Genomic DNA, 23,086 nt, shown 5'->3' with positions numbered 1-23,086 from the left:
CAAATCCAAATTGCTGCTCTCTTTGTAGGCAAGCAAGGCTTTGTTGCAACTGCAATTCTTACTTCTTCTTGAAATGTAGGGACGACAGTACATTCCATCACATCCATCTAGTGTACACAGGTAGGTCCATTGTGGCGGGCAGGCGAGCGGGCGGGCTGCTTTATTGGCTGTTTGCTGTTCCCCTACTCCACTCCACTATTTGACTGTTGTGCTGCATCAATCAATCAATCAATCAATCAATCAATCAATCAATCAATCAATCAATCAATCAGTGGCTGGCTCAGGTGCAGCTCTTTAACTTACCTAAAAGGGAGGGCGGAGAGAAGACAAGGAAGGTGAATGAGGTGTTCCAATGTGAAATGCCGGAAACACAGAAACACAGACGACACACAACAAGAGGTGGCAATCTATTCATTAATTGCATTTAATCAATGAGCTCATTATCACTCATGCATTGTCCAACAGGTGTTGAAATAATGGGATTAAAAGGGGAGATCCCTTCAGAAAGACAGAAACAATAGCAAAGACAAAAAACACTTTTGGAATCTGCTTTTAGTCAACACATAAGGAAAGGGTGCACCGGTCCTGGAAATACTGCAATACCAGGTCAATGCGTGGAGTGGACAGAGCAAGCTCTATTTCCATCTCCCTGTTCTAAAAATCCATTTAATATATGGTCCCCAGATAGGGGACGTATCAGATATTAAACTGATAAGAACAGATACTACACTTGATCTTAGCCAAAAGGCCGAGAAGCGATAACCCGAACGGGCCGCGCGTTGCCCGAGCCTGCCCGATACTGCTGTTCAGCCCTTGCAGCGATTCAGCCTACTTCTAGGCAATTCCATGGGGCCCTGCAGGCTCACACACTCACAGCTACACGGGAGGTGAATAAAGGCCGGAGAGGAAGCCAGACAGGATTTGCTTCTTTTGCTTGCACCACAATGCAGTGCTGAAAGAGGAGGAATCTACATAAAAACGCCTTCCTGGCAACGCCCAAATGCCCTGCTGCCATGCAGATAAACACTGGCAGCGGCAGCAAGTGCATGCCCACAGCCACCCCTTGTTCCTTCACACCTTGTATCAGCTGTAATCCAGTCCAGTCCAGTGCTGCCTGCTGAGCAGCACTGACCAACACTGCCTGGGCCCAGGCTTTTATCTCTGAGGCCCCATTATGATGTCAGAAAGCTGGCTCTGGAATCCTGAGGGCTCCACTATGACACGTGCAAAGTTCCGTCTGAACTTTATATAAGACGGTGAGGCTCAGTCAGTCACTCAGTGTTGCCTGAGAGGGCAACACTGCAACAGCCGGCCGCCAGGCTGTCTTTTTTTTGCACAGCTAGTTGCCTCCAGGAGGCCACAAGAGGGAGACAAGGGACTGCAAAATGGAAAATAGGCATCCACCAACTTTACAGACAACTTCTCCTTGCTCCTACAACCTCCATCCTTGCACAGTTTGTTATTCTTCTAGGTAACATAGTAACAAATCCAAATTGCTGCTCTCTTTGTAGGCAAGCAAGGCTTTGTTGCAACTGCAATTCTTACTTCTTCTTGAAATGTAGGGACGACAGTACATTCCATCACATCCATCTAGTGTACACAGGTAGGTCCATTGTGGCGGGCAGGCGAGCGGGCGGGCTGCTTTATTGGCTGTTTGCTGTTCCCCTACTCCACTCCACTATTTGACTGTTGTGCTGCATCAATCAATCAATCAATCAATCAATCAATCAATCAATCAATCAATCAATCAGTGGCTGGCTCAGGTGCAGCTCTTTAACTTACCTAAAAGGGAGGGCGGAGAGAAGACAAGGAAGGTGAATGAGGTGTTCCAATGTGAAATGCCGGAAACACAGAAACACAGACGACACACAACAAGAGGTGGCAATCTATTCATTAATTGCATTTAATCAATGAGCTCATTATCACTCATGCATTGTCCAACAGGTGTTGAAATAATGGGATTAAAAGGGGAGATCCCTTCAGAAAGACAGAAACAATAGCAAAGACAAAAAACACTTTTGGAATCTGCTTTTAGTCAACACATAAGGAAAGGGTGCACCGGTCCTGGAAATACTGCAATACCAGGTCAATGCGTGGAGTGGACAGAGCAAGCTCTATTTCCATCTCCCTGTTCTAAAAATCCATTTAATATATGGTCCCCAGATAGGGGACGTATCAGATATTAAACTGATAAGAACAGATACTACACTTGATCTTAGCCAAAAGGCCGAGAAGCGATAACCCGAACGGGCCGCGCGTTGCCCGAGCCTGCCCGATACTGCTGTTCAGCCCTTGCAGCGATTCAGCCTACTTCTAGGCAATTCCATGGGGCCCTGCAGGCTCACACACTCACAGCTACACGGGAGGTGAATAAAGGCCGGAGAGGAAGCCAGACAGGATTTGCTTCTTTTGCTTGCACCACAATGCAGTGCTGAAAGAGGAGGAATCTACATAAAAACGCCTTCCTGGCAACGCCCAAATGCCCTGCTGCCATGCAGATAAACACTGGCAGCGGCAGCAAGTGCATGCCCACAGCCACCCCTTGTTCCTTCACACCTTGTATCAGCTGTAATCCAGTCCAGTCCAGTGCTGCCTGCTGAGCAGCACTGACCAACACTGCCTGGGCCCAGGCTTTTATCTCTGAGGCCCCATTATGATGTCAGAAAGCTGGCTCTGGAATCCTGAGGGCTCCACTATGACACGTGCAAAGTTCCGTCTGAACTTTATATAAGACGGTGAGGCTCAGTCAGTCACTCAGTGTTGCCTGAGAGGGCAACACTGCAACAGCCGGCCGCCAGGCTGTCTTTTTTTTGCACAGCTAGTTGCCTCCAGGAGGCCACAAGAGGGAGACAAGGGACTGCAAAATGGAAAATAGGCATCCACCAACTTTACAGACAACTTCTCCTTGCTCCTACAACCTCCATCCTTGCACAGTTTGTTATTCTTCTAGGTAACATAGTAACAAATCCAAATTGCTGCTCTCTTTGTAGGCAAGCAAGGCTTTGTTGCAACTGCAATTCTTACTTCTTCTTGAAATGTAGGGACGACAGTACATTCCATCACATCCATCTAGTGTACACAGGTAGGTCCATTGTGGCGGGCAGGCGAGCGGGCGGGCTGCTTTATTGGCTGTTTGCTGTTCCCCTACTCCACTCCACTATTTGACTGTTGTGCTGCATCAATCAATCAATCAATCAATCAATCAATCAATCAATCAATCAATCAATCAATCAATCAATCAGTGGCTGGCTCAGGTGCAGCTCTTTAACTTACCTAAAAGGGAGGGCGGAGAGAAGACAAGGAAGGTGAATGAGGTGTTCCAATGTGAAATGCCGGAAACACAGAAACACAGACGACACACAACAAGAGGTGGCAATCTATTCATTAATTGCATTTAATCAATGAGCTCATTATCACTCATGCATTGTCCAACAGGTGTTGAAATAATGGGATTAAAAGGGGAGATCCCTTCAGAAAGACAGAAACAATAGCAAAGACAAAAAACACTTTTGGAATCTGCTTTTAGTCAACACATAAGGAAAGGGTGCACCGGTCCTGGAAATACTGCAATACCAGGTCAATGCGTGGAGTGGACAGAGCAAGCTCTATTTCCATCTCCCTGTTCTAAAAATCCATTTAATATATGGTCCCCAGATAGGGGACGTATCAGATATTAAACTGATAAGAACAGATACTACACTTGATCTTAGCCAAAAGGCCGAGAAGCGATAACCCGAACGGGCCGCGCGTTGCCCGAGCCTGCCCGATACTGCTGTTCAGCCCTTGCAGCGATTCAGCCTACTTCTAGGCAATTCCATGGGGCCCTGCAGGCTCACACACTCACAGCTACACGGGAGGTGAATAAAGGCCGGAGAGGAAGCCAGACAGGATTTGCTTCTTTTGCTTGCACCACAATGCAGTGCTGAAAGAGGAGGAATCTACATAAAAACGCCTTCCTGGCAACGCCCAAATGCCCTGCTGCCATGCAGATAAACACTGGCAGCGGCAGCAAGTGCATGCCCACAGCCACCCCTTGTTCCTTCACACCTTGTATCAGCTGTAATCCAGTCCAGTCCAGTGCTGCCTGCTGAGCAGCACTGACCAACACTGCCTGGGCCCAGGCTTTTATCTCTGAGGCCCCATTATGATGTCAGAAAGCTGGCTCTGGAATCCTGAGGGCTCCACTATGACACGTGCAAAGTTCCGTCTGAACTTTATATAAGACGGTGAGGCTCAGTCAGTCACTCAGTGTTGCCTGAGAGGGCAACACTGCAACAGCCGGCCGCCAGGCTGTCTTTTTTTTGCACAGCTAGTTGCCTCCAGGAGGCCACAAGAGGGAGACAAGGGACTGCAAAATGGAAAATAGGCATCCACCAACTTTACAGACAACTTCTCCTTGCTCCTACAACCTCCATCCTTGCACAGTTTGTTATTCTTCTAGGTAACATAGTAACAAATCCAAATTGCTGCTCTCTTTGTAGGCAAGCAAGGCTTTGTTGCAACTGCAATTCTTACTTCTTCTTGAAATGTAGGGACGACAGTACATTCCATCACATCCATCTAGTGTACACAGGTAGGTCCATTGTGGCGGGCAGGCGAGCGGGCGGGCTGCTTTATTGGCTGTTTGCTGTTCCCCTACTCCACTCCACTATTTGACTGTTGTGCTGCATCAATCAATCAATCAATCAATCAATCAATCAATCAATCAATCAATCAATCAATCAATCAATCAGTGGCTGGCTCAGGTGCAGCTCTTTAACTTACCTAAAAGGGAGGGCGGAGAGAAGACAAGGAAGGTGAATGAGGTGTTCCAATGTGAAATGCCGGAAACACAGAAACACAGACGACACACAACAAGAGGTGGCAATCTATTCATTAATTGCATTTAATCAATGAGCTCATTATCACTCATGCATTGTCCAACAGGTGTTGAAATAATGGGATTAAAAGGGGAGATCCCTTCAGAAAGACAGAAACAATAGCAAAGACAAAAAACACTTTTGGAATCTGCTTTTAGTCAACACATAAGGAAAGGGTGCACCGGTCCTGGAAATACTGCAATACCAGGTCAATGCGTGGAGTGGACAGAGCAAGCTCTATTTCCATCTCCCTGTTCTAAAAATCCATTTAATATATGGTCCCCAGATAGGGGACGTATCAGATATTAAACTGATAAGAACAGATACTACACTTGATCTTAGCCAAAAGGCCGAGAAGCGATAACCCGAACGGGCCGCGCGTTGCCCGAGCCTGCCCGATACTGCTGTTCAGCCCTTGCAGCGATTCAGCCTACTTCTAGGCAATTCCATGGGGCCCTGCAGGCTCACACACTCACAGCTACACGGGAGGTGAATAAAGGCCGGAGAGGAAGCCAGACAGGATTTGCTTCTTTTGCTTGCACCACAATGCAGTGCTGAAAGAGGAGGAATCTACATAAAAACGCCTTCCTGGCAACGCCCAAATGCCCTGCTGCCATGCAGATAAACACTGGCAGCGGCAGCAAGTGCATGCCCACAGCCACCCCTTGTTCCTTCACACCTTGTATCAGCTGTAATCCAGTCCAGTCCAGTGCTGCCTGCTGAGCAGCACTGACCAACACTGCCTGGGCCCAGGCTTTTATCTCTGAGGCCCCATTATGATGTCAGAAAGCTGGCTCTGGAATCCTGAGGGCTCCACTATGACACGTGCAAAGTTCCGTCTGAACTTTATATAAGACGGTGAGGCTCAGTCAGTCACTCAGTGTTGCCTGAGAGGGCAACACTGCAACAGCCGGCCGCCAGGCTGTCTTTTTTTTGCACAGCTAGTTGCCTCCAGGAGGCCACAAGAGGGAGACAAGGGACTGCAAAATGGAAAATAGGCATCCACCAACTTTACAGACAACTTCTCCTTGCTCCTACAACCTCCATCCTTGCACAGTTTGTTATTCTTCTAGGTAACATAGTAACAAATCCAAATTGCTGCTCTCTTTGTAGGCAAGCAAGGCTTTGTTGCAACTGCAATTCTTACTTCTTCTTGAAATGTAGGGACGACAGTACATTCCATCACATCCATCTAGTGTACACAGGTAGGTCCATTGTGGCGGGCAGGCGAGCGGGCGGGCTGCTTTATTGGCTGTTTGCTGTTCCCCTACTCCACTCCACTATTTGACTGTTGTGCTGCATCAATCAATCAATCAATCAATCAATCAATCAATCAATCAATCAATCAATCAATCAATCAGTGGCTGGCTCAGGTGCAGCTCTTTAACTTACCTAAAAGGGAGGGCGGAGAGAAGACAAGGAAGGTGAATGAGGTGTTCCAATGTGAAATGCCGGAAACACAGAAACACAGACGACACACAACAAGAGGTGGCAATCTATTCATTAATTGCATTTAATCAATGAGCTCATTATCACTCATGCATTGTCCAACAGGTGTTGAAATAATGGGATTAAAAGGGGAGATCCCTTCAGAAAGACAGAAACAATAGCAAAGACAAAAAACACTTTTGGCATCTGCTTTTAGTCAACACATAAGGAAAGGGTGCACCGGTCCTGGAAATACTGCAATACCAGGTCAATGCGTGGAGTGGACAGAGCAAGCTCTATTTCCATCTCCCTGTTCTAAAAATCCATTTAATATATGGTCCCCAGATAGGGGACGTATCAGATATTAAACTGATAAGAACAGATACTACACTTGATCTTAGCCAAAAGGCCGAGAAGCGATAACCCGAACGGGCCGCGCGTTGCCCGAGCCTGCCCGATACTGCTGTTCAGCCCTTGCAGCGATTCAGCCTACTTCTAGGCAATTCCATGGGGCCCTGCAGGCTCACACACTCACAGCTACACGGGAGGTGAATAAAGGCCGGAGAGGAAGCCAGACAGGATTTGCTTCTTTTGCTTGCACCACAATGCAGTGCTGAAAGAGGAGGAATCTACATAAAAACGCCTTCCTGGCAACGCCCAAATGCCCTGCTGCCATGCAGATAAACACTGGCAGCGGCAGCAAGTGCATGCCCACAGCCACCCCTTGTTCCTTCACACCTTGTATCAGCTGTAATCCAGTCCAGTCCAGTGCTGCCTGCTGAGCAGCACTGACCAACACTGCCTGGGCCCAGGCTTTTATCTCTGAGGCCCCATTATGATGTCAGAAAGCTGGCTCTGGAATCCTGAGGGCTCCACTATGACACGTGCAAAGTTCCGTCTGAACTTTATATAAGACGGTGAGGCTCAGTCAGTCACTCAGTGTTGCCTGAGAGGGCAACACTGCAACAGCCGGCCGCCAGGCTGTCTTTTTTTTGCACAGCTAGTTGCCTCCAGGAGGCCACAAGAGGGAGACAAGGGACTGCAAAATGGAAAATAGGCATCCACCAACTTTACAGACAACTTCTCCTTGCTCCTACAACCTCCATCCTTGCACAGTTTGTTATTCTTCTAGGTAACATAGTAACAAATCCAAATTGCTGCTCTCTTTGTAGGCAAGCAAGGCTTTGTTGCAACTGCAATTCTTACTTCTTCTTGAAATGTAGGGACGACAGTACATTCCATCACATCCATCTAGTGTACACAGGTAGGTCCATTGTGGCGGGCAGGCGAGCGGGCGGGCTGCTTTATTGGCTGTTTGCTGTTCCCCTACTCCACTCCACTATTTGACTGTTGTGCTGCATCAATCAATCAATCAATCAATCAATCAATCAATCAATCAATCAATCAATCAATCAATCAGTGGCTGGCTCAGGTGCAGCTCTTTAACTTACCTAAAAGGGAGGGCGGAGAGAAGACAAGGAAGGTGAATGAGGTGTTCCAATGTGAAATGCCGGAAACACAGAAACACAGACGACACACAACAAGAGGTGGCAATCTATTCATTAATTGCATTTAATCAATGAGCTCATTATCACTCATGCATTGTCCAACAGGTGTTGAAATAATGGGATTAAAAGGGGAGATCCCTTCAGAAAGACAGAAACAATAGCAAAGACAAAAAACACTTTTGGAATCTGCTTTTAGTCAACACATAAGGAAAGGGTGCACCGGTCCTGGAAATACTGCAATACCAGGTCAATGCGTGGAGTGGACAGAGCAAGCTCTATTTCCATCTCCCTGTTCTAAAAATCCATTTAATATATGGTCCCCAGATAGGGGACGTATCAGATATTAAACTGATAAGAACAGATACTACACTTGATCTTAGCCAAAAGGCCGAGAAGCGATAACCCGAACGGGCCGCGCGTTGCCCGAGCCTGCCCGATACTGCTGTTCAGCCCTTGCAGCGATTCAGCCTACTTCTAGGCAATTCCATGGGGCCCTGCAGGCTCACACACTCACAGCTACACGGGAGGTGAATAAAGGCCGGAGAGGAAGCCAGACAGGATTTGCTTCTTTTGCTTGCACCACAATGCAGTGCTGAAAGAGGAGGAATCTACATAAAAACGCCTTCCTGGCAACGCCCAAATGCCCTGCTGCCATGCAGATAAACACTGGCAGCGGCAGCAAGTGCATGCCCACAGCCACCCCTTGTTCCTTCACACCTTGTATCAGCTGTAATCCAGTCCAGTCCAGTGCTGCCTGCTGAGCAGCACTGACCAACACTGCCTGGGCCCAGGCTTTTATCTCTGAGGCCCCATTATGATGTCAGAAAGCTGGCTCTGGAATCCTGAGGGCTCCACTATGACACGTGCAAAGTTCCGTCTGAACTTTATATAAGACGGTGAGGCTCAGTCAGTCACTCAGTGTTGCCTGAGAGGGCAACACTGCAACAGCCGGCCGCCAGGCTGTCTTTTTTTTGCACAGCTAGTTGCCTCCAGGAGGCCACAAGAGGGAGACAAGGGACTGCAAAATGGAAAATAGGCATCCACCAACTTTACAGACAACTTCTCCTTGCTCCTACAACCTCCATCCTTGCACAGTTTGTTATTCTTCTAGGTAACATAGTAACAAATCCAAATTGCTGCTCTCTTTGTAGGCAAGCAAGGCTTTGTTGCAACTGCAATTCTTACTTCTTCTTGAAATGTAGGGACGACAGTACATTCCATCACATCCATCTAGTGTACACAGGTAGGTCCATTGTGGCGGGCAGGCGAGCGGGCGGGCTGCTTTATTGGCTGTTTGCTGTTCCCCTACTCCACTCCACTATTTGACTGTTGTGCTGCATCAATCAATCAATCAATCAATCAATCAATCAATCAATCAATCAGTGGCTGGCTCAGGTGCAGCTCTTTAACTTACCTAAAAGGGAGGGCGGAGAGAAGACAAGGAAGGTGAATGAGGTGTTCCAATGTGAAATGCCGGAAACACAGAAACACAGACGACACACAACAAGAGGTGGCAATCTATTCATTAATTGCATTTAATCAATGAGCTCATTATCACTCATGCATTGTCCAACAGGTGTTGAAATAATGGGATTAAAAGGGGAGATCCCTTCAGAAAGACAGAAACAATAGCAAAGACAAAAAACACTTTTGGAATCTGCTTTTAGTCAACACATAAGGAAAGGGTGCACCGGTCCTGGAAATACTGCAATACCAGGTCAATGCGTGGAGTGGACAGAGCAAGCTCTATTTCCATCTCCCTGTTCTAAAAATCCATTTAATATATGGTCCCCAGATAGGGGACGTATCAGATATTAAACTGATAAGAACAGATACTACACTTGATCTTAGCCAAAAGGCCGAGAAGCGATAACCCGAACGGGCCGCGCGTTGCCCGAGCCTGCCCGATACTGCTGTTCAGCCCTTGCAGCGATTCAGCCTACTTCTAGGCAATTCCATGGGGCCCTGCAGGCTCACACACTCACAGCTACACGGGAGGTGAATAAAGGCCGGAGAGGAAGCCAGACAGGATTTGCTTCTTTTGCTTGCACCACAATGCAGTGCTGAAAGAGGAGGAATCTACATAAAAACGCCTTCCTGGCAACGCCCAAATGCCCTGCTGCCATGCAGATAAACACTGGCAGCGGCAGCAAGTGCATGCCCACAGCCACCCCTTGTTCCTTCACACCTTGTATCAGCTGTAATCCAGTCCAGTCCAGTGCTGCCTGCTGAGCAGCACTGACCAACACTGCCTGGGCCCAGGCTTTTATCTCTGAGGCCCCATTATGATGTCAGAAAGCTGGCTCTGGAATCCTGAGGGCTCCACTATGACACGTGCAAAGTTCCGTCTGAACTTTATATAAGACGGTGAGGCTCAGTCAGTCACTCAGTGTTGCCTGAGAGGGCAACACTGCAACAGCCGGCCGCCAGGCTGTCTTTTTTTTGCACAGCTAGTTGCCTCCAGGAGGCCACAAGAGGGAGACAAGGGACTGCAAAATGGAAAATAGGCATCCACCAACTTTACAGACAACTTCTCCTTGCTCCTACAACCTCCATCCTTGCACAGTTTGTTATTCTTCTAGGTAACATAGTAACAAATCCAAATTGCTGCTCTCTTTGTAGGCAAGCAAGGCTTTGTTGCAACTGCAATTCTTACTTCTTCTTGAAATGTAGGGACGACAGTACATTCCATCACATCCATCTAGTGTACACAGGTAGGTCCATTGTGGCGGGCAGGCGAGCGGGCGGGCTGCTTTATTGGCTGTTTGCTGTTCCCCTACTCCACTCCACTATTTGACTGTTGTGCTGCATCAATCAATCAATCAATCAATCAATCAATCAATCAATCAGTGGCTGGCTCAGGTGCAGCTCTTTAACTTACCTAAAAGGGAGGGCGGAGAGAAGACAAGGAAGGTGAATGAGGTGTTCCAATGTGAAATGCCGGAAACACAGAAACACAGACGACACACAACAAGAGGTGGCAATCTATTCATTAATTGCATTTAATCAATGAGCTCATTATCACTCATGCATTGTCCAACAGGTGTTGAAATAATGGGATTAAAAGGGGAGATCCCTTCAGAAAGACAGAAACAATAGCAAAGACAAAAAACACTTTTGGAATCTGCTTTTAGTCAACACATAAGGAAAGGGTGCACCGGTCCTGGAAATACTGCAATACCAGGTCAATGCGTGGAGTGGACAGAGCAAGCTCTATTTCCATCTCCCTGTTCTAAAAATCCATTTAATATATGGTCCCCAGATAGGGGACGTATCAGATATTAAACTGATAAGAACAGATACTACACTTGATCTTAGCCAAAAGGCCGAGAAGCGATAACCCGAACGGGCCGCGCGTTGCCCGAGCCTGCCCGATACTGCTGTTCAGCCCTTGCAGCGATTCAGCCTACTTCTAGGCAATTCCATGGGGCCCTGCAGGCTCACACACTCACAGCTACACGGGAGGTGAATAAAGGCCGGAGAGGAAGCCAGACAGGATTTGCTTCTTTTGCTTGCACCACAATGCAGTGCTGAAAGAGGAGGAATCTACATAAAAACGCCTTCCTGGCAACGCCCAAATGCCCTGCTGCCATGCAGATAAACACTGGCAGCGGCAGCAAGTGCATGCCCACAGCCACCCCTTGTTCCTTCACACCTTGTATCAGCTGTAATCCAGTCCAGTCCAGTGCTGCCTGCTGAGCAGCACTGACCAACACTGCCTGGGCCCAGGCTTTTATCTCTGAGGCCCCATTATGATGTCAGAAAGCTGGCTCTGGAATCCTGAGGGCTCCACTATGACACGTGCAAAGTTCCGTCTGAACTTTATATAAGACGGTGAGGCTCAGTCAGTCACTCAGTGTTGCCTGAGAGGGCAACACTGCAACAGCCGGCCGCCAGGCTGTCTTTTTTTTGCACAGCTAGTTGCCTCCAGGAGGCCACAAGAGGGAGACAAGGGACTGCAAAATGGAAAATAGGCATCCACCAACTTTACAGACAACTTCTCCTTGCTCCTACAACCTCCATCCTTGCACAGTTTGTTATTCTTCTAGGTAACATAGTAACAAATCCAAATTGCTGCTCTCTTTGTAGGCAGGCAAGGCTTTGTTGCAACTGCAATTCTTACTTCTTCTTGAAATGTAGGGACGACAGTACATTCCATCACATCCATCTAGTGTACACAGGTAGGTCCATTGTGGCGGGCAGGCGAGCGGGCGGGCTGCTTTATTGGCTGTTTGCTGTTCCCCTACTCCACTCCACTATTTGACTGTTGTGCTGCATCAATCAATCAATCAATCAATCAATCAATCAATCAATCAATCAATCAATCAATCAGTGGCTGGCTCAGGTGCAGCTCTTTAACTTACCTAAAAGGGAGGGCGGAGAGAAGACAAGGAAGGTGAATGAGGTGTTCCAATGTGAAATGCCGGAAACACAGAAACACAGACGACACACAACAAGAGGTGGCAATCTATTCATTAATTGCATTTAATCAATGAGCTCATTATCACTCATGCATTGTCCAACAGGTGTTGAAATAATGGGATTAAAAGGGGAGATCCCTTCAGAAAGACAGAAACAATAGCAAAGACAAAAAACACTTTTGGAATCTGCTTTTAGTCAACACATAAGGAAAGGGTGCACCGGTCCTGGAAATACTGCAATACCAGGTCAATGCGTGGAGTGGACAGAGCAAGCTCTATTTCCATCTCCCTGTTCTAAAAATCCATTTAATATATGGTCCCCAGATAGGGGACGTATCAGATATTAAACTGATAAGAACAGATACTACACTTGATCTTAGCCAAAAGGCCGAGAAGCGATAACCCGAACGGGCCGCGCGTTGCCCGAGCCTGCCCGATACTGCTGTTCAGCCCTTGCAGCGATTCAGCCTACTTCTAGGCAATTCCATGGGGCCCTGCAGGCTCACACACTCACAGCTACACGGGAGGTGAATAAAGGCCGGAGAGGAAGCCAGACAGGATTTGCTTCTTTTGCTTGCACCACAATGCAGTGCTGAAAGAGGAGGAATCTACATAAAAACGCCTTCCTGGCAACGCCCAAATGCCCTGCTGCCATGCAGATAAACACTGGCAGCGGCAGCAAGTGCATGCCCACAGCCACCCCTTGTTCCTTCACACCTTGTATCAGCTGTAATCCAGTCCAGTCCAGTGCTGCCTGCTGAGCAGCACTGACCAACACTGCCTGGGCCCAGGCTTTTATCTCTGAGGCCCCATTATGATGTCAGAAAGCTGGCTCTGGAATCCTGAGGGCTCCACTATGACACGTGCAAAGTTCCGTCTGAACTTTATATAAGACGGTGAGGCTCAGTCAGTCACTCAGTGTTGCCTGAGAGGGCAACACTGCAACAGCCGGCCGCCAGGCTGTCTTTTTTTTGCACAGCTAGTTGCCTCCAGGAGGCCACAAGAGGGAGACAAGGGACTGCAAAATGGAAAATAGGCATCCACCAACTTTACAGACAACTTCTCCTTGCTCCTACAACCTCCATCCTTGCACAGTTTGTTATTCTTCTAGGTAACATAGTAACAAATCCAAATTGCTGCTCTCTTTGTAGGCAAGCAAGGCTTTGTTGCAACTGCAATTCTTACTTCTTCTTGAAATGTAGGGACGACAGTACATTCCATCACATCCATCTAGTGTACACAGGTAGGTCCATTGTGGCGGGCAGGCGAGCGGGCGGGCTGCTTTATTGGCTGTTTGCTGTTCCCCTACTCCACTCCACTATTTGACTGTTGTGCTGCATCAATCAATCAATCAATCAATCAATCAATCAATCAATCAATCAATCAATCAATCAATCAATCAGTGGCTGGCTCAGGTGCAGCTCTTTAACTTACCTAAAAGGGAGGGCGGAGAGAAGACAAGGAAGGTGAATGAGGTGTTCCAATGTGAAATGCCGGAAACACAGAAACACAGACGACACACAACAAGAGGTGGCAATCTATTCATTAATTGCATTTAATCAATGAGCTCATTATCACTCATGCATTGTCCAACAGGTGTTGAAATAATGGGATTAAAAGGGGAGATCCCTTCAGAAAGACAGAAACAATAGCAAAGACAAAAAACACTTTTGGAATCTGCTTTTAGTCAACACATAAGGAAAGGGTGCACCGGTCCTGGAAATACTGCAATACCAGGTCAATGCGTGGAGTGGACAGAGCAAGCTCTATTTCCATCTCCCTGTTCTAAAAATCCATTTAATATATGGTCCCCAGATAGGGGACGTATCAGATATTAAACTGATAAGAACAGATACTACACTTGATCTTAGCCAAAAGGCCGAGAAGCGATAACCCGAACGGGCCGCGCGTTGCCCGAGCCTGCCCGATACTGCTGTTCAGCCCTTGCAGCGATTCAGCCTACTTCTAGGCAATTCCATGGGGCCCTGCAGGCTCACACACTCACAGCTACACGGGAGGTGAATAAAGGCCGGAGAGGAAGCCAGACAGGATTTGCTTCTTTTGCTTGCACCACAATGCAGTGCTGAAAGAGGAGGAATCTACATAAAAACGCCTTCCTGGCAACGCCCAAATGCCCAGCTGCCATGCAGATAAACACTGGCAGCGGCAGCAAGTGCATGCCCACAGCCACCCCTTGTTCCTTCACACCTTGTATCAGCTGTAATCCAGTCCAGTCCAGTGCTGCCTGCTGAGCAGCACTGACCAACACTGCCTGGGCCCAGGCTTTTATCTCTGAGGCCCCATTATGATGTCAGAAAGCTGGCTCTGGAATCCTGAGGGCTCCACTATGACACGTGCAAAGTTCCGTCTGAACTTTATATAAGACGGTGAGGCTCAGTCAGTCACTCAGTGTTGCCTGAGAGGGCAACACTGCAACAGCCGGCCGCCAGGCTGTCTTTTTTTTGCACAGCTAGTTGCCTCCAGGAGGCCACAAGAGGGAGACAAGGGACTGCAAAATGGAAAATAGGCATCCACCAACTTTACAGACAACTTCTCCTTGCTCCTACAACCTCCATCCTTGCACAGTTTGTTATTCTTCTAGGTAACATAGTAACAAATCCAAATTGCTGCTCTCTTTGTAGGCAAGCAAGGCTTTGTTGCAACTGCAATTCTTACTTCTTCTTGAAATGTAGGGACGACAGTACATTCCATCACATCCATCTAGTGTACACAGGTAGGTCCATTGTGGCGGGCAGGCGAGCGGGCGGGCTGCTTTATTGGCTGTTTGCTGTTCCCCTACTCCACTCCACTATTTGACTGTTGTGCTGCATCAATCAATCAATCAATCAATCAATCAATCAATCAATCAATCAATCAATCAGTGGCTGGCTCAGGTGCAGCTCTTTAACTTACCTAAAAGGGAGGGCGGAGAGAAGACAAGGAAGGTGAATGAGGTGTTCCAATGTGAAATGCCGGAAACACAGAAACACAGACGACACACAACAAGAGGTGGCAATCTATTCATTAATTGCATTTAATCAATGAGCTCATTATCACTCATGCATTGTCCAACAGGTGTTGAAATAATGGGATTAAAAGGGGAGATCCCTTCAGAAAGACAGAAACAATAGCAAAGACAAAAAACACTTTTGGAATCTGCTTTTAGTCAACACATAAGGAAAGGGTGCACCGGTCCTGGAAATACTGCAATACCAGGTCAATGCGTGGAGTGGACAGAGCAAGCTCTATTTCCATCTCCCTGTTCTAAAAATCCATTTAATATATGGTCCCCAGATAGGGGACGTATCAGATATTAAACTGATAAGAACAGATACTACACTTGATCTTAGCCAAAAGGCCGAGAAGCGATAACCCGAACGGGCCGCGCGTTGCCCGAGCCTGCCCGATACTGCTGTTCAGCCCTTGCAGCGATTCAGCCTACTTCTAGGCAATTCCATGGGGCCCTGCAGGCTCACACACTCACAGCTACACGGGAGGTGAATAAAGGCCGGAGAGGAAGCCAGACAGGATTTGCTTCTTTTGCTTGCACCACAATGCAGTGCTGAAAGAGGAGGAATCTACATAAAAACGCCTTCCTGGCAACGCCCAAATGCCCTGCTGCCATGCAGATAAACACTGGCAGCGGCAGCAAGTGCATGCCCACAGCCACCCCTTGTTCCTTCACACCTTGTATCAGCTGTAATCCAGTCCAGTCCAGTGCTGCCTGCTGAGCAGCACTGACCAACACTGCCTGGGCCCAGGCTTTTATCTATGAGGCCCCATTATGATGTCAGAAAGCTGGCTCTGGAATCCTGAGGGCTCCACTATGACACGTGCAAAGTTCCGTCTGAACTTTATATAAGACGGTGAGGCCTCAGTCAGTCACTCAGTGTTGCCTGAGAGGGCAACTGCAACAGCCGGCCGCCAGGCTGTCTTTTTTGCACAGCTAGTTGCCTCCAGGAGGCCACAAGAGGGAGACAAGGGACTGCAAAATGGAAAATAGGCATCCACCAACTTTACAGACAACTTCTCCTTGCTCCTACAACCTCCATCCTTGCACAGTTTGTTATTCTTCTAGGTAACATAGTAACAAATCCAAATTGCTGCTCTCTTTGTAGGCAAGCAAGGCTTTGTTGCAACTGCAATTCTTACTTCTTCTTGAAATGTAGGGACGACAGTACATTCATCACATCCATCTAGTGTACACAGGTAGGTCCATTGTGGCGGGCAGGCGAGCGGGCGGGCTGCTTTATTGGCTGTTTGCTGTTCCCCTACTCCACTCCACTATTTGACTGTTGTGCTGCATCAATCAATCAATCAATCAATCAATCAATCAATCAATCAATCAATCAGTGGCTGGCTCAGGTGCAGCTCTTTAACTTACCTAAAAGGGAGGGCGGAGAGAAGACAAGGAAGGTGAATGAGGTGTTCCAATGTGAAATGCCGGAAACACAGAAACACAGACGACACACAACAAGAGGAGGCAATCTATTCATTAATTGCATTTAATCAATGAGCTCATTATCACTCATGCATTGTCCAACAGGTGTTGAAATAATGGGATTAAAAGGGGAGATCCCTTCAGAAAGACAGAAACAATAGCAAAGACAAAAAACACTTTTGGAATCTGCTTTTAGTCAACACATAAGGAAAGGGTGCACCGTCCTGGAAATACTGCAATACCAGGTCAATGCGTGGAGTGGACAGAGCAAGCTCTATTTCCATCTCCCTGTTCTAAAAATCCATTTAATATATGGTCCCCAGATAGGGGACGTATCAGATATTAAACTGATAAGAACAGATACTACACTTGATCTTAGCCAAAAGGCCGAGAAGCGATAACCCGAACGTGCCGCGCGTTGCCCGAGCCTGCCCGATACTGCTGTTCAGCCCTTGCAGCGATTCAGCCTACTCTAGGCAATTCCATGGGCCTGCAGGCTCACACACTCACAGCTACACGGGAGGTGAATAAAGGCCGGAGAGGAAGCCAGACAGGATTTGCTTCTTTTGCTTGCACCACAATGCAGTGCTGAAAGAGGAGGAATCTACATAAAAACGCCTTCCTGGCAACGCCCAAATGCCCTGCTGCCATGCAGATAAACACTGGCAGCGGCAGCAAGTGCATGCCCACAGCCACCCCTTGTTCCTTCACACCTTGTATCAGCTGTAATCCAGTCCAGTCCAGTGCTGCCTGCTGAGCAGCACTGACCAACACTGCCTGGGCCCAGGCTTTTATCTCTGAGGCCCCATTATGATGTCAGAAAGCTGGCTCTGGAATCCTGAGGGCTCCACTATGACACGTGCAAAGTTCCGTCTGAACTTTATATAAGACGGTGAGGCTCAGTCAGTCACTCAGTGTTGCCTGAGAGGGCAACACTGCAACAGCCGGCCGCCAGGCTGTCTTTTTTTTGCACAGCTAGTTGCCTCCAGGAGGCCACAAGAGGGAGACAAGGGACTGCAAAATGGAAAATAGGCATCCACCAACTTTACAGACAACTTCTCCTTGCTCCTACAACCTCCATCCTTGCACAGTTTGTTATTCTTCTAGGTAACATAGTAACAAATCCAAATTGCTGCTCTCTTTGTAGGCAAGCAAGGCTTTGTTGCAACTGCAATTCTTACTTCTTCTTGAAATGTAGGGACGACAGTACATTCCATCACATCCATCTAGTGTACACAGGTAGGTCCATTGTGGCGGGCAGGCGAGCGGGCGGGCTGCTTTATTGGCTGTTTGCTGTTCCCCTACTCCACTCCACTATTTGACTGTTGTGCTGCATCAATCAATCAATCAATCAATCAATCAATCAATCAATCATCAATCAATCAATCAGTGGCTGGCTCAGGTGCAGCTCTTTAACTTACCTAAAAGGGAGGGCGAGAGAAGACAAGGAAGGTGAATGAGGTGTTCCAATGTGAAATGCCGGAAACACAGAAACACAGACGACACACAACAAGAGGTGGCAATCTATTCATTAATTGCATTTAATCAATGAGCTCATTATCACTCATGCATTGTCCAACAGGTGTTGAATAATGGGATTAAAAGGGGAGATCCCTTCAGAAAGACAGAAACAATAGCAAAGACAAAAAACACTTTTGGAATCTGCTTTTAGTCAACACATAAGGAAAGGGTGCACCGGTCCTGGAAATACTGCAATACCAGGTCAATGCGTGGAGTGGACAGAGCAAGCTCTATTTCCATCTCCCTGTTCTAAAAATCATTTAATATATGGTCCCCAGATAGGGGACGTATCAGATATTAAACTGATAAGAACAGATACTACACTTGATCTTAGCCAAAAGGCCGAGAAGCGATAACCCGAACGGGCCGCGCGTTGCCCGAGCCTGCCCGATACTGCTGTTCAGCCTTGCAGCGATTCAGCCTACTTCTAGGCAATTCCATGGGGCCTGCAGGCTCACACACTCACAGCTACACGGGAGGTGAATAAAGGCCGGAGAGGAAGCCAGACAGGATTTGCTTCTTTTGCTTGCACCACAATGCAGTGCTGAAAGAGGAGGAATCTACATAAAAACGCCTTCCTGGCAACGCCCAAATGCCCTGCTGCCATGCAGATAAACACTGGCAGCGGCAGCAAGTGCATGCCCACAGCCACCCCTTGTTCCTTCACACCTTGTATCAGCTGTAATCCAGTCCAGTCCAGTGCTGCCTGCTGAGCAGCACTGACCAACACTGCCTGGGCCCAGGCTTTTATCTCTGAGGCCCCATTATGATGTCAGAAAGCTGGCTCTGGAATCCTGAGGGCTCCACTATGACACGTGCAAAGTTCCGCTGAACTTTATATAAGACGGTGAGGCTCAGTCAGTCACTCAGTGTTGCCTGAGAGGGCAACACTGCAACAGCCGGCCGCCAGGCTGTCTTTTTTTGCACAGCTAGTTGCCTCCAGGAGGCCACAAGAGGGAGACAAGGGACTGCAAAATGGAAAATAGGCATCCACCAACTTTACAGACAACTTCTCCTTGCTCCTACAACCTCCATCCTTGCACAGTTTGTTATTCTTCTAGGTAACATAGTAACAAATCCAAATTGCTGCTCTCTTTGTAGGCAAGCAAGGCTTTGTTGCAACTGCAATTCTTACTTCTTCTTGAAATGTAGGGACGACAGTACATTCCATCACATCCATCTAGTGTACACAGGTAGGTCCATTGTGGCGGGCAGGCGAGCGGGCGGGCTTGCTTTATTGGCTGTTTGCTGTTCCCCTACTCCACTCCACTATTTGACTGTTGTGCTGCATCAATCAATCAATCAATCAATCAATCAATCAATCAATCAATCAATCAATCAATCAGTGGCTGGCTCAGGTGCAGCTCTTTAACTTACCTAAAAGGGAGGACGGAGAGAAGACAAGGAAGGTGAATGAGGTGTTCCAATGTGAAATGCCGGAAACACAGAAACACAGACGACACACAACAAGAGGTGGCAATCTATTCATTAATTGCATTTAATCAATGAGCTCATTATCACTCATGCATTGTCCAACAGGTGTTGAAATAATGGGATTAAAAGGGGAGATCCCTTCAGAAAGACAGAAACAATAGCAAAGACAAAAAACACTTTTGGAATCTGCTTTTAGTCAACACATAAGGAAAGGGTGCACCGGTCCTGGAAATACTGCAATACCAGGTCAATGCGTGGAGTGGACAGAGCAAGCTCTATTTCCATCTCCCTGTTCTAAAAATCCATTTAATATATGGTCCCCAGATAGGGGACGTATCAGATATTAAACTGATAAGAACAGATACTACACTTGATCTTAGCCAAAAGGCCGAGAAGCGATAACCCGAACGGGCCGCGCGTTGCCCGAGCCTGCCCGATACTGCTGTTCAGCCCTTGCAGCGATTCAGCCTACTTCTAGGCAATTCCATGGGGCCCTGCAGGCTCACACACTCACAGCTACACGGGAGGTGAATAAAGGCCGGAGAGGAAGCCAGACAGGATTTGCTTCTTTTGCTTGCACCACAATGCAGTGCTGAAAGAGGAGGAATCTACATAAAAACGCCTTCCTGGCAACGCCCAAATGCCCTGCTGCCATGCAGATAAACACTGGCAGCGGCAGCAAGTGCATGCCCACAGCCACCCCTTGTTCCTTCACACCTTGTATCAGCTGTAATCCAGTCCAGTCCAGTGCTGCCTGCTGAGCAGCACTGACCAACACTGCCTGGGCCCAGGCTTTTATCTCTGAGGCCCCATTATGATGTCAGAAAGCTGGCTCTGGAATCCTGAGGGCTCCACTATGACACGTGCAAAGTTCCGTCTGAACTTTATATAAGACGGTGAGGCTCAGTCAGTCACTCAGTGTTGCCTGAGAGGGCAACACTGCAACAGCCGGCCGCCAGGCTGTCTTTTTTTTGCACAGCTAGTTGCCTCCAGGAGGCCACAAGAGGGAGACAAGGGACTGCAAAATGGAAAATAGGCATCCACCAACTTTACAGACAACTTCTCCTTGCTCCTACAACCTCCATCCTTGCACAGTTTGTTATTCTTCTAGGTAACATAGTAACAAATCCAAATTGCTGCTCTCTTTGTAGGCAAGCAAGGCTTTGTTGCAACTGCAATTCTTACTTCTTCTTGAAATGTAGGGACGACAGTACATTCCATCACATCCATCTAGTGTACACAGGTAGGTCCATTGTGGCGGGCAGGCGAGCGGGCGGGCTGCTTTATTGGCTGTTTGCTGTTCCCCTACTCCACTCCACTATTTGACTGTTGTGCTGCATCAATCAATCAATCAATCAATCAATCAATCAATCAATCAATCAATCAATCAATCAATCAGTGGCTGGCTCAGGTGCAGCTCTTTAACTTACCTAAAAGGGAGGGCGGAGAGAAGACAAGGAAGGTGAATGAGGTGTTCCAATGTGAAATGCCGGAAACACAGAAACACAGACGACACACAACAAGAGGTGGCAATCTATTCATTAATTGCATTTAATCAATGAGCTCATTATCACTCATGCATTGTCCAACAGGTGTTGAAATAATGGGATTAAAAGGGGAGATCCCTTCAGAAAGACAGAAACAATAGCAAAGACAAAAAACACTTTTGGAATCTGCTTTTAGTCAACACATAAGGAAAGGGTGCACCGGTCCTGGAAATACTGCAATACCAGGTCAATGCGTGGAGTGGACAGAGCAAGCTCTATTTCCATCTCCCTGTTCTAAAAATCCATTTAATATATGGTCCCCAGATAGGGGACGTATCAGATATTAAACTGATAAGAACAGATACTACACTTGATCTTAGCCAAAAGGCCGAGAAGCGATAACCCGAACGGGCCGCGCGTTGCCCGAGCCTGCCCGATACTGCTGTTCAGCCCTTGCAGCGATTCAGCCTACTTCTAGGCAATTCCATGGGGCCCTGCAGGCTCACACACTCACAGCTACACGGGAGGTGAATAAAGGCCGGAGAGGAAGCCAGACAGGATTTGCTTCTTTTGCTTGCACCACAATGCAGTGCTGAAAGAGGAGGAATCTACATAAAAACGCCTTCCTGGCAACGCCCAAATGCCCTGCTGCCATGCAGATAAACACTGGCAGCGGCAGCAAGTGCATGCCCACAGCCACCCCTTGTTCCTTCACACCTTGTATCAGCTGTAATCCAGTCCAGTCCAGTGCTGCCTGCTGAGCAGCACTGACCAACACTGCCTGGGCCCAGGCTTTTATCTCTGAGGCCCCATTATGATGTCAGAAAGCTGGCTCTGGAATCCTGAGGGCTCCACTATGACACGTGCAAAGTTCCGTCTGAACTTTATATAAGACGGTGAGGCTCAGTCAGTCACTCAGTGTTGCCTGAGAGGGCAACACTGCAACAGCCGGCCGCCAGGCTGTCTTTTTTTTGCACAGCTAGTTGCCTCCAGGAGGCCACAAGAGGGAGACAAGGGACTGCAAAATGGAAAATAGGCATCCACCAACTTTACAGACAACTTCTCCTTGCTCCTACAACCTCCATCCTTGCACAGTTTGTTATTCTTCTAGGTAACATAGTAACAAATCCAAATTGCTGCTCTCTTTGTAGGCAAGCAAGGCTTTGTTGCAACTGCAATTCTTACTTCTTCTTGAAATGTAGGGACGACAGTACATTCCATCACATCCATCTAGTGTACACAGGTAGGTCCATTGTGGCGGGCAGGCGAGCGGGCGGGCTGCTTTATTGGCTGTTTGCTGTTCCCCTACTCCACTCCACTATTTGACTGTTGTGCTGCATCAATCAATCAATCAATCAATCAATCAATCAATCAATCAATCAATCAATCAATCAATCAATCAATCAATCAGTGGCTGGCTCAGGTGCAGCTCTTTAACTTACCTAAAAGGGAGGGCGGAGAGAAGACAAGGAAGGTGAATGAGGTGTTCCAATGTGAAATGCCGGAAACACAGAAACACAGACGACACACAACAAGAGGTGGCAATCTATTCATTAATTGCATTTAATCAATGAGCTCATTATCACTCATGCATTGTCCAACAGGTGTTGAAATAATGGGATTAAAAGGGGAGATCCCTTCAGAAAGACAGAAACAATAGCAAAGACAAAAAACACTTTTGGAATCTGCTTTTAGTCAACACATAAGGAAAGGGTGCACCGGTCCTGGAAATACTGCAATACCAGGTCAATGCGTGGAGTGGACAGAGCAAGCTCTATTTCCATCTCCCTGTTCTAAAAATCCATTTAATATATGGTCCCCAGATAGGGGACGTATCAGATATTAAACTGATAAGAACAGATACTACACTTGATCTTAGCCAAAAGGCCGAGAAGCGATAACCCGAACGGGCCGCGCGTTGCCCGAGCCTGCCCGATACTGCTGTTCAGCCCTTGCAGCGATTCAGCCTACTTCTAGGCAATTCCAT

The 23,086-nt window shown here is 47.6% G+C and overlaps 16 non-coding genes across 16 annotated transcripts; all 16 read right to left on the bottom strand.

The window, feature by feature from the left end:
* Positions 1-569: 569 nt before the first annotated feature.
* Positions 570-760, bottom strand: LOC142710220 (U2 spliceosomal RNA). The gene has a single exon (XR_012869316.1). It is a non-coding gene; the product is annotated as a U2 spliceosomal RNA (small nuclear RNA).
* A 1,288-nt stretch (positions 761-2,048) lies between these two features.
* On the bottom strand, positions 2,049-2,239 carry LOC142710219 (U2 spliceosomal RNA). The gene has a single exon (XR_012869315.1). It is a non-coding gene; the product is annotated as a U2 spliceosomal RNA (small nuclear RNA).
* Positions 2,240-3,539: 1,300 nt separating this feature from the next.
* Positions 3,540-3,730, bottom strand: LOC142710218 (U2 spliceosomal RNA). Its single transcript, XR_012869314.1, has one exon. It is a non-coding gene; the product is annotated as a U2 spliceosomal RNA (small nuclear RNA).
* Positions 3,731-5,030: 1,300 nt separating this feature from the next.
* On the bottom strand, positions 5,031-5,221 carry LOC142710217 (U2 spliceosomal RNA). The gene has a single exon (XR_012869313.1). It is a non-coding gene; the product is annotated as a U2 spliceosomal RNA (small nuclear RNA).
* A 1,296-nt stretch (positions 5,222-6,517) lies between these two features.
* On the bottom strand, positions 6,518-6,708 carry LOC142710216 (U2 spliceosomal RNA). Its single transcript, XR_012869312.1, has one exon. It is a non-coding gene; the product is annotated as a U2 spliceosomal RNA (small nuclear RNA).
* Positions 6,709-8,004: 1,296 nt separating this feature from the next.
* Positions 8,005-8,195, bottom strand: LOC142710214 (U2 spliceosomal RNA). The gene has a single exon (XR_012869311.1). It is a non-coding gene; the product is annotated as a U2 spliceosomal RNA (small nuclear RNA).
* A 1,280-nt stretch (positions 8,196-9,475) lies between these two features.
* LOC142710213 (U2 spliceosomal RNA) lies at positions 9,476-9,666 on the bottom strand. Its single transcript, XR_012869310.1, has one exon. It is a non-coding gene; the product is annotated as a U2 spliceosomal RNA (small nuclear RNA).
* A 1,276-nt stretch (positions 9,667-10,942) lies between these two features.
* On the bottom strand, positions 10,943-11,133 carry LOC142710212 (U2 spliceosomal RNA). The gene has a single exon (XR_012869309.1). It is a non-coding gene; the product is annotated as a U2 spliceosomal RNA (small nuclear RNA).
* Positions 11,134-12,425: 1,292 nt separating this feature from the next.
* LOC142710211 (U2 spliceosomal RNA) lies at positions 12,426-12,616 on the bottom strand. Its single transcript, XR_012869308.1, has one exon. It is a non-coding gene; the product is annotated as a U2 spliceosomal RNA (small nuclear RNA).
* A 1,300-nt stretch (positions 12,617-13,916) lies between these two features.
* Positions 13,917-14,107, bottom strand: LOC142710202 (U2 spliceosomal RNA). The gene has a single exon (XR_012869300.1). It is a non-coding gene; the product is annotated as a U2 spliceosomal RNA (small nuclear RNA).
* Positions 14,108-15,395: 1,288 nt separating this feature from the next.
* On the bottom strand, positions 15,396-15,586 carry LOC142710190 (U2 spliceosomal RNA). Its single transcript, XR_012869289.1, has one exon. It is a non-coding gene; the product is annotated as a U2 spliceosomal RNA (small nuclear RNA).
* Positions 15,587-16,866: 1,280 nt separating this feature from the next.
* Positions 16,867-17,056, bottom strand: LOC142710192 (U2 spliceosomal RNA). The gene has a single exon (XR_012869291.1). It is a non-coding gene; the product is annotated as a U2 spliceosomal RNA (small nuclear RNA).
* Positions 17,057-18,342: 1,286 nt separating this feature from the next.
* Positions 18,343-18,532, bottom strand: LOC142710205 (U2 spliceosomal RNA). The gene has a single exon (XR_012869302.1). It is a non-coding gene; the product is annotated as a U2 spliceosomal RNA (small nuclear RNA).
* Positions 18,533-19,821: 1,289 nt separating this feature from the next.
* Positions 19,822-20,012, bottom strand: LOC142710178 (U2 spliceosomal RNA). The gene has a single exon (XR_012869278.1). It is a non-coding gene; the product is annotated as a U2 spliceosomal RNA (small nuclear RNA).
* A 1,296-nt stretch (positions 20,013-21,308) lies between these two features.
* On the bottom strand, positions 21,309-21,499 carry LOC142710165 (U2 spliceosomal RNA). Its single transcript, XR_012869267.1, has one exon. It is a non-coding gene; the product is annotated as a U2 spliceosomal RNA (small nuclear RNA).
* A 1,308-nt stretch (positions 21,500-22,807) lies between these two features.
* On the bottom strand, positions 22,808-22,998 carry LOC142710153 (U2 spliceosomal RNA). Its single transcript, XR_012869256.1, has one exon. It is a non-coding gene; the product is annotated as a U2 spliceosomal RNA (small nuclear RNA).
* Positions 22,999-23,086: the final 88 nt, after the last annotated feature.

The sequence above is a fragment of the Rhinoderma darwinii genome, unplaced genomic scaffold, assembly GCF_050947455.1.
Source record: "Rhinoderma darwinii isolate aRhiDar2 unplaced genomic scaffold, aRhiDar2.hap1 Scaffold_422, whole genome shotgun sequence".
Lineage (NCBI taxonomy): Eukaryota > Metazoa > Chordata > Amphibia > Anura > Rhinodermatidae > Rhinoderma > Rhinoderma darwinii.
This window is presented reverse-complemented; position numbering and strand designations above follow the sequence as displayed.